This window comes from Myotis brandtii, unplaced genomic scaffold (genome assembly GCF_000412655.1).
Source record: "Myotis brandtii unplaced genomic scaffold, ASM41265v1 scaffold103, whole genome shotgun sequence".
Taxonomy (NCBI): Eukaryota; Metazoa; Chordata; class Mammalia; order Chiroptera; family Vespertilionidae; genus Myotis; species Myotis brandtii.
The window spans coordinates 4,908,977-4,912,378 of NW_005353460.1; the positions used below are offsets into that span (position 1 = coordinate 4,908,977).

Genomic DNA, 3,402 nt, shown 5'->3' on the forward strand with positions numbered 1-3,402 from the left:
TGGGGGTGACTGGGCCAGCAGGGGAGGGCAGTTGTGGGCGACCGGGCCGGCAGGGGAGGGCAGTTGGGGGCGATCAGGCTGGTAGGGGAGCAGTTAGGCGTTCATCAGGCTGGCAGGGGAGTGGTTAAGGGGCAATCAAGCAGGCAAGCGGTTGGGAGCCAGCAGTCCCGGATTGTGAGAGGGATGTCCCAGATTGGCAAGGGTGCAGGCTAGGCTGAGGGACACCCAACCCCCCCCCAACCCCCCGTGCATGAAATTCGGGCCTCTAGTATATACATAACAATGAATGATAAACTATATACTTTTATTGTTGTTGCTTACTGATTTGAGATAGAGACAAACATCTATTTGTTGTTTCATTTACTTATGCATTTATTGGCTGATTCTTGTATGTGCCCTGACTGGAGATTGAAGCTGCAGTCTTGACATATTGGGATGATGCTCTAACCAACTGAGTTACCCAGCCAGGGCCCAAACTGTATACACCGAATCCACCCATACTTAATGCCTTTAATAAGAATTATTTCACAGATTAATAGAAACCCTTGTACTTTCCTAACTCAGTCTTAAAATTTTCAAGTTCAAACCAATTATCCAAGTCACTCAGAGGTCATCTGAGCTGTAGACTTTCTGAAAATCAGTCCTAACTGTAAGTGGACATTTTTTTTCAAAACTCCAGGAGTGCTTTTTCTGCAGGCATTAAGATCACTCAACATGTTCTTCTAATATTTAGCTAGGCGTGCCCTCCTTGGGGTACACCCACTCAAATCTCCTTTTCCAGTAAATTTTCTTTCTCCTAAACTCTAAGGTTCCCCACAAGACTTGCAACCAAGGAAGCAATGGGCAGCAGCTGCTCATCCTGGGCTAATTCCATGAACTTGTCTCTAAGGCTCCCTTTCTGACTTTCCAGTGAGCTAACAGTAGCTCCACTTTGGCTAACTTCTTTCCCATAATGTTTCTAGAGAGACAAAGCAGCCCTGCCTATACTCTCTCCTGTTGCTTCTTCTATCCTAGGCCCTTCCTTGTTTCACTGTCCCCAGCTTTAATATATTCTCAAATTAAAATAAAATAAAATTAATAATATTTAGCTAAACACATAAGAAGACTCTAATTTCTCTAATTTGGACAATAAGAAAGCAGTCCCTCCCCGCTCCCCCAAAAACTGTTTTGACTTTTAGAGCATATAGCTATCTTCAAACACTGAAACAACTGGATTTACATATATGTGGTTTAAAAAAACCACCAAAATTCTCTAGACCAGGGTTTTATTCTATGGTTTCCATGAAGGGTGTTCTACATACATTAGTTTATACTCATTGCTCTCTAATACTATAAAGCATTACTGCAGTCTAGAAAAAAAGCACAGAACTGAGAAGAGTCTGACCACTTCTCCCAGATGTGATTAACTTGCTGTGTGGCATGCGGCAAGATACTTAAATCTCCTTGACCTTCAGTTTCTCTATTTGTGAAAATTAGAATCACTGTTATCTAAGATTGCTATAAAAAAAGTCTACAAAATGCAAAAGACTCAATTCTAAGAATTTATCTATACTTTGTAAACATAATATAATCCAACTATAAAACAAAACCTTAATCAACACTACACCCTGACTTACTTTTACTTAGCAAGTCTTTTTTTTATATATGTATTTTTATTGATTTCAGAGAGGAAGGGAGAGGGAATAAGAGATAGAAACATCAATAATGAGAGATAACCATCGATTGGCTGCTTCCTGCATGACCCACACTGGGGATTGAGCATGTGCCCTGACTGAGAACCGAACTGTGACTTCCTGGTTCATAGGTCCACATTCAACCACTGAGCCACACTAGTCAGTCTTTTTTTTTTTTTTTAATTGCTGGCAGTTAAAAACTATTTTAACCTAGAATGGCATTCTGCAAATCTAAATTATAACCTCTATGCTTAATTTCAACCCTTAACCAAGTAGGGCCATACTATGAACTGTTTCTTCACCTGTTCCCTAAATGAAGTTCAAAGTAATTCTTTGAACTTGAATTTACAGAGTTATGTATAGTGCTGATGAAAGACATCTATTGGGAACGATGACTTTCCTGTCAAAGGAAAGTCCAGAAAGAAACAACCTAGATATTCCTGGGAACCAGCTGCAGCTGAATGAGTCTTAATCCTGCTCAAGCTGGGAAAAGCACAAGAGTGAAGTCAAAATGTTCTAATTCATTTGCTGCAGATCCTTTGTGAACTGACTCCACCCTGAGTAGCCAGTTAGTAAACAACTGTACCAGAAATGAGGCTCTTAATAATTCCTAAACAAAAGATTTGTTTGTTTCTTTAAAAAGTTTTAAATCGCAGCATGAAAAGTATTCATTATTGTAATTTAAGAAAGGCTTCCCAATTCAGTAGAAAAAAAATTTTTAATTCTACTTTAACCAGCAAATTTGGCGCCTAGATTCATTCAGTCCTCTCACATAGCTAAGAACCAAGTTGGTGTAAAAAACATACTGTCTCCAATATTTGAAATAGAAAAGAGAAAAAAAAAACCTCTCAAGGAGATTCTTATAATTTCAAGAGGCCTAGAATGATATACTTTTTTCCAGTTTCATCAAACAGTTCCTATTACCTATTCTCTTTCATAGTATTCAAAATAAATGTAATGTAGCCCTAGCTGGTTTGGCTCAGTGGAGAGAGCATCAGACTGCGAACCAAAGAGTCCCAGGTTCTATTCCAGTCCAGGGCAAGGTTATGTACCTGGGTTGCAGGCTCCTCCTCAGCCTGGGCTCTGGTTGGGACATGTGCAGGAAGCAACCAATCAATGTTTCTGTCACATCAATATTTCTCTCTGTCTTTCCCTTTCTCACTTCTACTTTCTCTAAAAATCAATGGAAAAATAGACCTACTGTGAAGATTTAAAAAAAAAAAAAAGTAAATATAATGTAAAACAGTGCTGGCCCATGTGTCAGAATGAACTAAATAAAAAAAATAAAAAAAACCAGTAAGACCCTAAACGGTTTGGCTCAGTGGATAGAACTTCGGCCTGTGGACTAAAGGGTCCCAGGCTCGATATCGATCAGGGGCACATGCCCCGGTTGCAGGCTCGATCCCCAGTGGGAGACATACAGGAGGCAGCCAATCAATGATTCTCTCATCATTAATGTTTCTATCTCTCCCTCTTCCCCTCTGAAATCAATAAAAATATTTTTTATAAATAAGGCAGATGCCCTGACTGGTTTGGCTCAGTGGATAGGGTGTTGACCTGCGGACTTAAGGGTCCCAGGTTCAATTCCGGTCAAGAGCATGTGCCTTGGTTGCGGGCACATCCCCAGTGGGGGTGTGCAGGAGGCAGCTGATCTGTGTTTCTCTCTCATCGATGTTTCTGGCTCTCTATTCCTCTCTGTAAAAAATCAATAAAATATATTTTAAAAAAT

The 3,402-nt window shown here is 40.1% G+C and overlaps 2 protein-coding genes across 3 annotated transcripts in view; both read right to left on the reverse strand.

Annotated features, from left to right (window-relative positions):
* Positions 1-3,402, reverse strand: part of ANK1 (ankyrin 1, erythrocytic) — a 624,245-nt gene that overhangs the window by 349,682 nt on the left and 271,161 nt on the right. The gene's annotated exons all lie outside the window — the stretch shown is intronic.
* Positions 1-3,402, reverse strand: part of KAT6A (K(lysine) acetyltransferase 6A) — a 119,303-nt gene that overhangs the window by 107,451 nt on the left and 8,450 nt on the right. The window lies entirely within an intron of this gene.